Raw genomic sequence first — 14,760 nt, forward strand, 5'->3', positions numbered from 1 at the left:
CTCAAGGATGCCCAGCCCCTGCAGGGCAGCTCTCTGAGGCCTGGCTCTGTCCCATCCTGAGCCTGAAGCTGACCCCTCCAACACCTTCAGACCATCTTTGGGGAGAGATGACCTGATGTTTGGGTGGAGGCCAGGCACGTGGGAGGGGGCTCTGGGGCATCCCTGGGGTGCAGGGCAGAGGTGTGAGGGGAAGCAGCAGCTGCACACCTTCCCTAGGGAGCAGAGAGCTGAGATACAAGTTTCAGTGCCAGTTTCAAAGTCAGTGCTTCTCACAATTAACCCTCTGACCTCCCTGCACGTCCTGGCACGGTCAGACAGAGTAGGTTGCTCAGCTGGGCTCTGTACATCTTTGAGAGTAGAGATGCTACATTCTCTCAGATGGTCTGTGGTTCCCATGTCTGCCACTGGTAATATCCATAATATCCAGGCAGGCTGGAATTTAATCTCAGTCAATATCTGAAAATGTCATCAAAGCTGGAGTGGAGCTGGTCACTCTCATCCTAACCCCAAGAATCCTCCATTTCTCTGTAAAACTGTCACCCTCTGCCTGGCCTCAGTCCAGCTCTGCCCCTTGGGAGCCTGCACCATCTCAGAGGTACACCAGCACAGGAGACAGTCTCTCAGCTGGACCTACTCCCCCTCTGAGCTCACCATCCACGTGATAATTCACAGATTCAAATATTCTACCTCTTGCCATTTAACCTTTGTCGGCAAAGTTAATTTGCAGAGGCAGATTGTGAGCTCTGTGGGACAGAAACCACATTTTTCTACTGTGTTGTACATAGTAACAGTTTCTATGTAACATTCCATAGAAATAATAGTCTTTATAAGACAGACTAAATATAACAGCTCTAATGAAGTTACCTCTGGTCTTAAACATAACATGCTGCCTTTCCAGCCTGCAGGGCTTCAGCACATACATTGTTCGCCTTTAGCAAAAATAGGGGGGTAGGATGATGGTTTTTCTGTCCTCAGGCAGCTTTACCTGCTTCCTTTTTGTCCTGCAAGCTGCTTAAATACATCTTTTACTTTCTAAATATCACATGGTGACCGTTAGGACATGTCACATTCCTCTTTTGCCACCTCCTCCTGCCCAGGCTGCTTCCCAGCTCTGTCCCACCACTCCATGGCCTCCTCACCCTCACCCCTGCCATTTGCCTTTCTTGACATCTCCATCCCTCACTACTTCCCAGCTCTACTCAAATCTCAGCAGAAAACAGCTCTGCCACCTTTTGCTACACCTTTTGCTCTTTTTTTTTTTAATTTCCTGTTACCATACCTAAAAGTGAGGAGACCAAATTTCTGTGAAAGAGAACAAAATCATCCTCCGACCTCAGGATGAACAAAATGAAGCCTTTTCTGGTTAGCTAGAGCAGAATTGAAACTTCCCTCTAAAAGCTGTCAGCATACTAGCTTAAAAGCTAAGGAAACTAATGACTTCAGCTAATGAATGAGGCAGCTCAGGTTGATTCCTACTTGTGAGTTACATGGCATCACACACAGTGCAGCAACACAGCATCATCACACAGCAACACAGCCATCCAGGCTAAAAACAGCCACAGTCACTTCCAGGGCTGCAGACAGTAATGGAAGACGAGGGATTCCTGCCTGGCCTGAATTGAGAGTGCCTTGGATCACTGCACCCTAAAGATGTAAAGTTATTAAATGTGTTTGTTGGGACCATCTGCTCCGAGAGCTGCAGCAGGCAGGCAGGGGAGGCTGCCTGCCATGGCTTGTTGTCTGTAGCTGCTTATCTGGAACCCAAGTCACAGTTGGCTGCTGGTCCAGAACGGAGAAGCGAAAGACACCCAAATGAAATGTAGTCTGCTCAAGCTTTAGCATTTCACTCATGGACCACCTCGCTGCAAATCACTTACAACTTCTGCTACACATGCAGAGGAAAAGAGCACTCCAGAAGTTACAGGTACTCTACAGATGCAGAAACCCAAATGGTGGCTTAGATAAAATTGAGTATAGATATGTGGAGGCAGGGTGGGATGGGAGAACCCAGTATTCCTATTATGCATTTCAGGCTCGCAGATAATAAGAATCTCATTTTCCTTTCACACCTACTATATGCATTCTCTGCCACTGCAAAATAACCCAAATAAGCAAAGAGTACCCTGATGATGTGCCACTGCAGATGCAGTGGTGGCACTTGCTGTTTGCACACAATTGCCTTTACGGTGTAAAACTCACTTCATGCTCTAGTAAGACAAGCCAGAGAGTCTGTCCCACGCTCCTTCATGAGAGCAGGTACACCTGGTACAGCTGTACCCATAGAACTCTATCTATTCCATGGGTAGAGAAGGTACACTCATTATCTGTACCCGAAGATGTGCTGGATGAAATAGGGGAGATGTTCCCTTAAAGCGCCCATTTATCATTCCCTGCGAAGGCCAGACTCAGGCAATAGCACTCTGTACTGCGTGCACTGCAAGAGGCTGAAGGTCACTGTGTGACATGAGGCTGTTCTGCAGACTGCCAAGCTGTCCAGGAGCTAGAGACAGGAGACCCCGGTGCCTCCAGCCAACCTGATGTGCTCAGGACCTGTGGACCACTGTGCACTGCTCTCCTCACTGCTCAGTCCAGGTGATGAAGTCACTCTCTTTGGCAACAGTGACCAACACAAGTCACAGCCAAAAGCCTTGTGGCTGGAGCTGTTTCGTGCAGCCTCTGTGGCTCCCTTTGCAAAGGGCAATCAAGCTGGGCAGGGGCTAATGCCGCTGGTCAGCTGGCTGGCTCCTGGAGAGTGTTCCAAGTAGCAGTGGGGGGTTACCTGCCTAACAGGATCTCAACTTGGGATGTTCAAATTACAAGTAGCAGGTCAATTTAGTGAGCTAGACCTGGAACTCTGCGCTTGCAGGAGCTTGAGATGCTCTTCTGAGCATGACACTGTCACAAGGAACCAGCCACCTGCCAGCCCCAAGGTCTCCAGGCTGGGGCTGCAACTTGACTCCAAAACAACCAAAAACCCACGTAACGTTCTCATTTTCTGTTTTACCAGTCAAAAAATGCTGTGTTTTCTCATGTGGCCAACAGCACCCAGCTGTCACTGCCGAGCAAAGGCAGCTTAGCAGCCACAGCTACCCTGGCACACCAAGCTGGAGAGTGTGGCCACAACCAGGGGGAAGAGCTGCACCAGAAGAACTGTGGAGAGGCAGGAGACAGGATCTTCCTTCTGCTTTGCTCTCTATTCACTGTTTTCTCCTTTTATCACTTTCATTCCTCCCCTAACCTTTTCCTGCTGTTTTCTTCCTCCTCTCTCCTTGATCGTGAACCCACCCATGGCTCCTACCAAAGCCAGTGGGTTCAGCCTCTAGCATTTGAAGCTCCCAACACTCATCCAAGCTGTGCTCTCTCTTAGGCAAGGATCATCAGCTCCCCCACCAAGATTGGTCCCCAATCTCTACATTTCATTTCCCCCCACAGCTTTTTCCTCACCAGTCCCCAGAGTCACCCAGCTGTCTGGGCAAGAATTTGGAAACTGCCAGCAGATGTCCATGGTGGCAGTGGACAGCCTTTGGCTGGATCACTGGAGCAAAGCACTGTGGATGCCTGAGCTTTGATGCCAAATCCACGAGTCCCTCATGGGTGCACACAGTGCATCCCTCTGTCCAGCTGTGCCTGGACCCGCAGCTCTCCCCTGCCAGGCCAGCATCTCTGCTCACATCATCACCCTGTGCTCTGCTTCCAGCACTTGCTCAGAGTCAAAACATGCTCAAAGTTAAATGACATTCACAGTGACTGGATACCTATGTCCTTCATTCCCTCTGTTTCACTATGGCACAGTGAGCAAATACTCTTCAGATTCAGCTTAGTGCAAGAAATTCTTTCATTAAATGCTCACCAGAAACCCCTCACCTTATCCACGCTGTTTATGCAGCACAGGACTCAGCATTAATCCAACATGCTGCCACCAACAAACCAAATTTGTTGCTAACAGATATGCAGAAATGCCTGGCCCCTGATGCATCCATGACTTTGACATCACAAGGAATTACTGTTTTCCCTTTACCTGACACCTTCTCTTCCACTTCCCAGGATGTTAAACAATCAATCATGGGGTGGGGAGGGAAGAGGGGAAGTACTGCTCCTTGCTCCCAGAGAGGGGAAGTAAGGAGCTGCAGGACACTTATAGCCCAAGTAAAAAGCATCAGGATAACAGTCTGGCACCAAGTCATTCTACAGAAAAAATAGCAATGATCTCCACTGCAAAAGGAACAGGAGCTGGCTGGATATTTGTCAGGGTTTTGGCATGTGTGGTTTGGGGTTGGTTGGGGCTTTTTGCTTTTACACAAATTAATTTAGAAATGGAATGCAGAGGTGCCTCTTTTATAGTGGCTCAGCTCAGAAAAATGTTGCAGTTTTTGTGAGGGTTTAGGTGATAATGTTCCTCTTGCTTTCAGTGTAGCAGCTCATTTCTACACCATGGACACACCAATTTGCTTCTTCTTTGCATTTGTGGGGAATGTATGCCAGCTCTATATATGTTGTTTGTTTTCTGTGTATTTCAGACCTCCTTTTTTCCCTGTTCAGGCAATCCTTATTGACAGACTAATAAATATTACAGCCTCTCTTTCCTGTGGATTAGGAGGGCTGCAACTATCAGTTGAGATGCTCAGAGTAAGCCATTTTTTCACTGCACATAATAGGGGAGGGGAAGAAAAAGCATAACCCACGATGGGCAATCAGGCAGGGGAACAGCGCGTACACGAAATGCTCCATGGCAGCTCTGGACCTACACTGTACCTGCTTCTGAAAGCTTCATTGTCATTTCAGGATTTTCTATAGCAGAGGATCCAGCTGCAGGCTTGAATCACTGTATTCCCATCTGGGCAGCTCACAGAAATCATCCACGAGGAAAGACGCACACCAAACGCCACAGGGTTTATTGTTTGCAGCAGGCCAGGTAAGAACGGGTGTTTCAAAACAGCAGTGTGCCTGTGTTTCTGGAAACACAGAGCTGGGTCTGAGGTTCCTGAGTCAAGAGCAATCTTCTGGTCTTCTCAAGCACCCAAATATCTCAGGATGCCACAGCCTCACCTGCTTTCCCAGAGACGGTGCTGCATTAGTTAATCCCATGCTGCAGTGTGGGACCAGACAGGGGAAAGCCACACCAGATGTGCAGGCAGGATTTGCATCACTGATGTATTATGGCTGCAAAATTCAATGCTCTAGGCAAGGCCAGGGTGTTGGGACTTACTAAAATCACTGCTTTTCCTCAAAAAAAAAGTTGTTCCTTGCCTTTACTGCAGGGAAATTACCCATGGACTCATGGAGCTCTGAGAGCAAAGGGCATCAAGTGAATAAAACTGACAGGAGTCAAGGAGAAATGAGATATGAAATTAAATAATGGATTATAGCACTTGTTTCTTGCCTGTAAGAATTTGGAAAATAAGAGACAGGAAGATGCCTAGCACCAGAAATGCCATCAATAAAAGTTCATGCAAGATTTTATTTTTATGAAGACATGCTCAAAAGGAAGACAAGCAAAGCATGGCTCTAAAACAAATATAATTTTTCACAGTCAAAAAGATTAGTCTTGCTCAATAGTCTACAGCTAAGTGGGAAGAGCTGGTAATTAGGTGATACTGGAAAAGAAAGAGAACACTGCAGTCTCACAAAAAAAATATTGGAGGGATATCACCTTCATATAAAGATAGAAACTTCTGAGATCTAAGATGGGAGATTTACATCTAACTCAGTATACTGAAATGCCTAGTTTAACCCTAGGTTATAAGGGCTGTCAGAGACACCAAACTGGAAAAGATCCTGCTAAAAAAGCCCAGTAAGGATCCACCATTGCTGAGGATCACAGCTGCAAATCCTGGCCAGAAACCCATGGTGGACTGAGCAAGCACATCCCAGCACCAGGAATTGGGGGTGCAGAGCCAGAATTGCAAGACCTAAGGCAAGATTTGCAAAGCCCGGTGTTTTTACAGAAAGGGTTTTCAATCCAGTGTGAAAGTACATGTGGGCTTCTGCAGCTCTGCTGCGCTGACAAGAACATGGTGAGGGCCCACAGAAATACACCTTGGAAGCAGCCCCAAAGGTCCAGCCCTGCCAGGAGCAGGCGGCCCCCGTACAGAGGTGAGGAGGGCAACCACTGGCAGGGATCTCTCTAGAAGTCAAGGCTCTCAGTGAGTGCAATGCCAGTGTGAGGGTCTCCTATAACCTGGACACCTCTGTGAGTGGGTAGAGAGAGGTTCAATACAAGGACTGGAAGGAAAATGTAATCAAGCTCATTGCTTGCACAGTATCAATCTCACTGTTTGATCTTACAATCAAACTCAGCTAGCACAGTAGGAAATCATTTCTGTCATAGACAGAGGCAAGTTAGAGGTCTGAAAAACACAAAATGTTGAGCAGTTTGTTTCAAGTAGCAAGTTTCTGTCCCAGAGCTAAAAACATCTTAAGCTTCAGCACTTGGACTCCTCTTCCCCAGCTTGGATGGAAACCTGAGTCTGCACTGACTGTCCAGCAACCCTCATGGGTTAAGGAAGGAGAACAGGCACCTCTGGGGTGCAGTTCAGCTCACCTAGCTTAGAGATCTAACTTAAGAGGACATGAGTTGTATCCTACAAGAGGGTATTTTTCTCCATCAAATAAAAAGGGAAGCTTTACAACACAGGTATCTACATGAGTTGGTCACCATCATCTGAAACCAGGATGGGATTCATCTCACCTAACTGAAGAAAATTTCAGATCATAGTGCAGGAGCTTGCAGAGAAAAAATAAAGAAGAAGCAGAAATAAAAAAGGGACCAAAAACAAAATAAGAGCTCAATTCCCAGTAGTAGGTGAAGGCAATACAGAAACAGATACCTCTAAAGTAAAATGAAAAAGAGACAGAATAAAAAAATCCCTAAGATAGTGTTCTGAACATTCTGGAGGAAGCCAGATTCACAGGCCAAGGCTGGCAAAGGCCTGCTTATGCTGGGAAAATATATCTATTGATTTTGGATCATTGTCCTTTGAATCCCAAAATAGCATGATTAAGGATTACAAACCAGTAACCATGTGTCTGAAGTCTATCTGCCAGTCACAGCATAACAACTATGGAAACCACAGATAAACAAACCACAGCTTGTCTGTTACAAGTTAAAGTGTTCCAGGGGGAGAAAAATTATTGTGAATAAAACCTTCTGAGCCCGAAGCGATTTGGCTCATTCTGGGATCTCCAGCTTATCTACCTCATGGGAAACAATGCCTGCTGTCCCAGACCAGCATACAAATGTATTTTGAGGTGTTATTCTGTGTGCTGGTGGGCGATTCCACCCTCCTCCGAAGGCATTACTAGAGGGAACCAGACCAACAAGAAAACAGGACACCCTGCATCAGGTTTATCCAGGGAAAAGGGAGATGGCAGCTCTGGTTCTCTGGGTTGGAGAGTGAGGCTGCTCAGGCTCATGGCACCTGGAAGGGGACTGAGAAGCAGCACAGGGACACATGGGGTGCACAAGAGTGAGGAGGCCAGCACCAAGAACAACCAGGTCCTGCTGAAGTGCTTGTTCAATGCAAGTCTGTCCTTCTGTCTCTCCAAACAGTGGGGCTGTGTCACTCTGCAGTGTCCCAGAGCAACCCAGCCAGGGCAGTTTTGGGAACAGCTTGAGTCTGCAGCCAGGGACAAGCAGATGATGCCTTTCTTCAGCTGGCAGGAGGACTTTTTTGAATTTATCTCATACACTGAGAGATGCATCCAAGTCATTGCTCCAGTCAGGCAACGTCCCCCTCCTCCTACACATACTGCCTGTGTGGAGAGGGTGTTACCCACAGCTGGACACCTCCACCCTGCGCTGTGGCTGAGCCTCCGTGACTGAGCTCCCTGCAGGGGGAGCGGGCTGTTCCCAGGGGATCCAGCACCGGCCAGGGGCCAGGCAGTTGCTCCCAGAGCTGCAGCTCCTCTGGGTCTCCAGCAGCTCTTCTGCATCCAGAGCACTGCAACTTCAGGGTCTGCTGCAAGCTTGACACTCCTGTTTGGAAACCTGGAATTTTTAGCTCTTGGCAGAGGCACAAGAAAGAATGGAGGAAGGAGAGGGTGATGGAGAAGAATTTGATGCTGCTCTGAGCACAGTGAAAACTACAGAAAGAAAAAAATAATCCTGCAAAGCAAGAAAAGCTGATTTACAGCTGAGCTCATTTTTAGAGTGGCAGCCACCAACATCTGCTAATGGCAGTAAAAGTCCTCCCACTTTGGCTTCACATCAGCTTCTGTATAAAGTCATCTGAAGGCTGGCAGGCATTCTGGGATGGCTCTTCCAGCATGTTTTATTGCTTCAGGGCTTGCAAAGGGAACAAATTTGTGTTCCTGATGGCCAAGGGCCACACGTAACCTGCAGCCTCCCCTCTCATGGAGATTTAAACCCCCCCTGCATCCCCTGTCCCACATTGACTCATTGATGCTGCTCCAGGCTGAGGAGTCCCAGCCCAGCACCCACCTCCACCAAGTCGCTGCTTCCCAGAGTAGGATACAGCACAGGATCGATCCTACCTTCCTTGCACCAGGCCAGAGGCTCCATCAGGAGGAAGGCTCCAGTAACCAAGCCCAGGGCAGGCATTGCCTGGAGCGTGCAGCCACCCAGGGCACTGCCAGCGGGGCAGGAGAACAGCTACAACTTCTGCTCAAGTTCCTCTGCAGAGGACTCAAGATGCTAATGGGTTTTAATTTTCCATGAATTTGCAAATGCAGTATCCTGCAAAGCTGCAGATGATTGTTCATGCTTCCTCACCTAGTCTAATATTTATTATATTTTTCAAACAGACATTAGTATTAATTTAATCTTGATTTTTTTTTTCCTGAAGCGGGCTATAATTAAATATGCTTTTCCCTGTGACATTTGCTGGGATATAGTGAGGCCAGGTCATTTTAAAAGACTCATTCAATATAACTCGCATTTCAATTAGTGTAAGCACATGAAGTAAACATCTTAAAAAAAACAGTCTGGTCACTTGAACTCATCCACATGGGACAATTTGATTTTTAATTGACTGCAGGTTTTTTTTTTTTCAAAGGATAGGAAGTCTGATTGAGTGCTGGAAGTCCTAGCAGAGTATGCATGTTAAAGCATGCTGAATTACTTCTCATTTTCTCCTCAGAGCTGTCATTTATTTTCCTTTCCACAACTGAAGCTTCATGTCGACATTAAATCTCTGTGTTCCTGCCCTTACTTGGGGAAATTTTCATATAGGAAATTTCCTACTGAGCAGCACTGTTTCACTGAAGAAGGCTTCTCTTTTGGTCCATCCCACCAACATCCCTGAGCATTGACTGGGAAAAGCATGAGTAATGTTTTCAATGGCTTACCCTTCCTCTTTAAAAACAGTAACAGAGAAATATGATATTCATCTCACTACTCTATTTCAGGGAATATCTCTAAAAAAATAGAATAAAATAAAGGCTTCCTTTGGGAGTGCACAGGTCCCAGCTACCTACTGAAAAGTAGGTTATTAAAGCAAGAGTCACATCTTACTGTTTATTAGTGCAGCACCTCACACAACAGACCCCTGACCTTGCTTGGGGTGCTGGGCAGGAGGCAGCAGTGCTCTGCAGCAGGAACAGCCATTGAGCCTTTAATAAGTTGTCCCAAATTACCATAGGAGGCATTAAGGAAAGAGACATTTAATTACAATGCTCTATTAGAGTAAAAAAAAAAAACCCAAGCATCATTTTAATCCATCTCCCACAAGCATGGGAAAGGAAGACCATCTTCCCTGTGCTATTTAGGTCTTTTTTCCGTACCATGGTGACCAAGGCTGAGGGCCACTAGGAGAGGACAACAGGGGGTCCTGGAAAGCAAAGTGGAAGGCTCGACTTTTCCAACCCACTATAAAGGCAGCTATAATACAGCATTGGAGAGGTTTTCCTGCTTGGAGAAGGCTCCCTGTGCTCCTGCAAGCACCCGAGGGCAGCATGTTTGTGAGAGGGCGCTAACACTTGTGCGCTTGTCACAGGAGCCACAGGGAGAAACTGCGCTGAAGCTGAAGAGACAGGCTTGGCAAAAAGGTGAACCTGATCTTTCCCTGCAGGAAGCAGAGGCCTGGAGGCTTACATGGCAAGGGAGGCATGTCCCTAGAGTGACTGCTCAGAGGCACACGCAGGAGGCTCGTGCCACAGCAGCAGGGGCGGGATGCAGACACCTCGTCCTCGAGTAACCCAACTGGGCTGCAGTAAACTGGGCAGGTCTTTAGCTCCAGTTCCCCCCAAGAGCTGGAGAAACATGGGGACAGCACTCAAGAAGAAACCCAGCATCTGCACCACTATTTCTCTTCCCAATAATACTGCTGCAATACCAAAATGAAGCGTGATTACAAAAGCCAACAGTACTTCTAAAAATAAAGAAATACCAGTAAGTGCCTACATATGAAGTGTAGCATTTTATCTAACACTCCCAATGAACTAAACTCTGTGCTGCTCACTCTGCCGTTCCCAGGAAAAGCACAGTGCATCTCAAATTGATTTACCCTTATTACTCATTTTGTACTGGGGTTCGCAAATTCCTCTCCCAGAGCAGCACATAATTTTTCTCCATTGCTGACGAACAGCAGCCAGCTGACTCGGATAAATCCCACTTGGTCACTATCAAGTATCTCCATAATCATTCCTCCTAACCAAGTGGGTGAAACACTGCCAGCACTGCATTAGCGGGAGGCAATCTTTCCTTCAGCCTCTTCACAGATCTCAGAGCTTTCCCATTATTTCAGATGCTGGAGATGCTTTCCTCAACTTAGGTGCAAGGCAATCCTCTCCAACAGGTGAGGAGATTTGAATACCATCATCTCTGGGTGGAAAATCACCTTTAGAAAGGCTCAGCCCAGAACCACCAGCCACTCCCAAGGGGAGCAGAACATCCCACTGCCCTTTTCCCACTTCACCCAGAGGCACTTGGCTTGAGCTGGAACCCAACAGACCCCATGGTTGGGGTAAGATTTGTGAGCAGTTTAGCAACATGTTTGGTTTTGTGCTGTCAGTTCCTACACAATGACAAGTGTCCTTAATATGACACTGCTGGGGCTGGCATTTCCTGCCCAACAGGGAAGTTGCTGACCCAGGGGCTCTTACTAATTAATCCCTGGCCATGCTCAATATTTGCAGACAAGACCCCAGAGCGAGGGTCCGTGCTCCATTTTCCTGGGCGTGAATAACTCATCTCGCCCTTTTATTTGATTGAACTTGCAACATGTGAATACCAGAGATAAACAGAAGGAGCAAGATGATGAATTAAACACGGAAGCAGACCTGCCTGCCATGCCAATGAAGCTCCTCCACTGGAAAACCATTTCCCCAGCTCTCCCTCTGGCACGGGAGAGCACCACAGGGAATGCAGACCCATTAGCTGTGCCTCTCAGTGAAAGGTGACATTTAGAAAGCTCCTTGCTGCAGGAGGGAGGTGGCACTCCTGGCTTGCTATGCCCCTGGAGCCAACACCATGCCCTTCCCAGAGGAGCCTCCATCCAGCTCCCTGCCCCATGGGCTGGTTTTGCCTTGAGATCCTGGTGCCCCCCAGGCCTCCAGAGGAAACCACACTGTTTTTTTCTCAGGGACACCTGGGGCCTTGTCTGGACTTTGCCAATTAGAGGCAGAGTTGCAGAGACTGTAGAACTGCTTTCATTTTGTATTTCATTTTTTCAGTTAGATTAGTTCAGGGATCAAAAAATGAATGAGCTTAGCTCGAGTCCCACAAGCCTGCTTTTCCTCCAGGCAGCTAAACCCGCTGCTCAACTTGCTAGGCAAACATTTAATCACTTTCTGCACTCAGCATCCTCCGTCACGCAGGAGGTGGGCTCTGGCTGGGCTCCTCAAGGAGGCAAAGCAGCCACACAATTTTTTCCCGAGCAAGTTGTGGCCAATGCATGAGGACAAACACAAAGGCAGGAAATCACCTTTTGTAAAGAAGAAACCTTGGATCAGATTAAATGGATTTCTTGACTTCCAGAGTATCTTCAATGCATCCATGAAACCGGAATCTGGTAATGTACCTGTCTGATAATTTATTCCAGGAAACACAAGAGAAGGGAGATTCACCTCTGCACATCACCAGTGCCAAATACCATGAGTTTGAGTGGAGGGCATTTAAATTCCCTCAAGCCTTCCTTTTAACAAGAGCAGCAGCAAACTCATACTACTTGCTTTATCCAAAATAAGACTGAGATGTAGCTGCCCCCTTGTTTACAAGTAGCAGGCTGGGAAGAAGTGGCTGATCAGAGTCTTTTTAACCTGGCAGAAGGCAATGCAATCAGATAGGCCAAGGAGAACACAAAAGAGATGCTGGGAAAATTAAGGCAGCAAAGGTAACTTAAAATTGAAGCCACTTGCCTAGGGACCTTGTGAATTCACTGTTGCTTGAAGTCAAACCTGGGCATCATTCCAAGAGCTACGTTACAGCTTGAGAATAAATTACAGGTGTGACAGAGCTGATGTTCTGGAAGTGCAGAGATATGATAAAGGCCATGGAAACAGTCACATCAAGCGGATGCTATTATGAATAAATTGGTATTCCTTACCTGATGGGAGCTGCTGAAGTGTGTGGGAGAGGAAAGGGGAGAAAGGCATAATTAGGGCAAGCTCCCACAATTGCCTGTACAGATGGCTTGTCCTCCTGAGACATCTCCTCCCAAAGAGAACAGCACCACTAGGCCTGGCAGGCTGGATGAAGCCTTTGAGGGAAGTGCCAGCAGTGCTGGGCTTGGGAGAGCAGGTACCACTGCTCTCTCAGGTACCACTCACTCAGGTACCAAATGCCAAACACAGGCCCCACATGCACCATCCGCTCCCGCTGCTGCCCTGGGCAAATGGAGACCTGCTTTGTGGGACCCTCTGCCCTCAGCTGGGCAGGTCGGGCTGGCATCCAACACCTGCAACCCACCACATTACATCTAAAGGCAGCTGCAGGCTTAAAAACCACTCCTTGGTTTCCAGCCTTCACAACCTACAAGAAGTCATCCCACTTGATCATTTATGACTAGACGTGTGGGTCCTTCATGCATCCCAGCACAGCTTGTGCCTCCCCTTCAAATTACATTCATCTCGACTTTTTTTCAGAGAAATCCCCCAAATAAATCATTAGTGATTCATAATTTATTGAAGCAGTCCCCAGTCCTTTGGAACAGGTATTGCTTGGGCTGTCATCTGACAAGATTAATCGCTTTTTAGGGCCACTGGGAACACCATCCCCATCCTTGCCTCCTCAGAGCTTTGCCAACTCTGGCAAAGTACAGGCTGGAGGTGCCACCTGGCACTCCTGCATTGAACACAGGCTGTTGAGAAGCAGTTTCTGTACAAAGATAACCAAACTCAAAGTTTCACAGCAATAAAGAATGTGGCACATCTGTCACTCAGTTCTGCTAATGATTAATTCCCTTTGCTGCCTCATTTCCAGGACTTTGTCAAGAGCTAATTTCTAGCCCTACCACACAGCCTGAGCTGAAGCATCCACCTGTTCACCCTCCCTGGCCAAAAAGCATCTCCTGCAAAAATAAATTCAGTCAGTTCAGGGCTCTAAGCTGCTCCCTGCTCCAGGGGCACAGCCTACACTGAGTGCCTCCTCTCTATCCCCCAAGGACTTGCACCACTTCCCTCCAGCCCCTCACCATTCCTGCCAACGCCCTTCTGCAGCCTCAGCCTCACCACTGGACAAGAGGTAGATTTTTTGCCAGTAGATTTCAGCAGCTTTGAATGGCCAGAGTAATCCAGATTTACGCCAAGCTTCCCACATGAAAGGCCTCCTTATAAGGAGGGCCAGGAAGGAGTGCAGAGGAAGTGCAAGGACACATCCATGCCCCTTCCTCCTGTAGCGCTGACAGTCTCTTCCCCAGCTTCTGCTGCAGGCACTGTTTAAGACAGCAGCCTGCAGACACTGCCCAGCTTCCAGCCACAAACACATGGCCTCCAAAGGCGTCTGCAAGCATTAATCAAACACTTCAGGACACACAGTTTTCACGTACTAATTTACTTAAATGACATGTTACTTTGTTTTCCCATCCGAGACACCTAAACAGCTGAACAGAAATCACAAAGTGAATCTCAAAGGAATAATTAGTATACAAAAACTAAACCAAGCTGAGCTAAAGCCACCCAGGCAAGTAGCCTTTGGGGGTCTGCCTACAAAACAACTCATTTAGAACAAAATAGTCACACACTGAAGAAACCTGGACACTGTTCTCCAAAGCTCCAGCTATTCTAGGAGAACAACCTGCTATAAAAGGCTGTCGTGAAAACAGGGAACTTGTGATGCGCAGCCAGACTCAGCAGGGAAAACAAACCAAACTTTTCATCCATTACTCAGGAATGGCCTTAGAGATAGGATCATGGCAGCAGTCTCAAGCCCAAACTCCCCCAGACTGTGATGGTGCTTCCACTGCACCCAGCATAGATTCCAGGTACCTTTTGTTGATTTCTAGACACCCACGCTAGTCTGCAGCTGGAGCACAGCCCAGCAATCTTGTTGATGCGTACAGTATCAAGTCATTCTTTTGTGCTCCCCAACTTTACTCTGTGCCTCTTAAGGCATCACTTCGATTATGCCTGGTTAAGAGCTTCCACAAAAAACTGCTAAAAATACCATTACTGCCAAGGAGCAAGCCAACACCAAGGGCAATATCCTTCTAGTGTCAGAGAACTTCAGCCTCCAGAGAGCAAGTCCACGCTGAAGTCCATCTCCCTCCAGAAGCTTCTTGCATCCAGCCAAGGACCCATCTCTCCAATCTGCTACACAACCTCAGCCTCTGTGATGTTCCTCCAACAGGGACACCCTCACAGCCA

Source organism: Corvus moneduloides, chromosome 6 (genome assembly GCF_009650955.1).
Source record: "Corvus moneduloides isolate bCorMon1 chromosome 6, bCorMon1.pri, whole genome shotgun sequence".
In the NCBI taxonomy this organism is placed as follows: domain Eukaryota; kingdom Metazoa; phylum Chordata; class Aves; order Passeriformes; family Corvidae; genus Corvus; species Corvus moneduloides.